Below are 242 nucleotides of genomic sequence, written 5' to 3'. Positions count from 1 at the left end.
AAAAAAAACTGCTATGATAACACTTTTGGCACCTAAGAATGGGGGCGTCACACCCCGCCCCACAACAACTGTGGTAAAGACTTCCTGGCCTTCTTTGGAAACTTTAAAAAAAAAAATTTTTATTTATTATTTTAATTTTATGTGTATGAGTGTATGGCCTGCATGTAGGTAAGTGCACCACTGTCATGCATTGCCCATGGAGGACAGAAGAGGCTGTCAGATCCCCTAGAACTGGAGTTACA

The sequence above is a fragment of the Nannospalax galili genome, unplaced genomic scaffold (genome assembly GCF_000622305.1).
Source record: "Nannospalax galili isolate Female #2095 unplaced genomic scaffold, S.galili_v1.0 scaffold5212, whole genome shotgun sequence".
Taxonomy (NCBI): Eukaryota; Metazoa; Chordata; class Mammalia; order Rodentia; family Spalacidae; genus Nannospalax; species Nannospalax galili.
Note: the sequence above shows the minus strand (reverse complement) of the source record.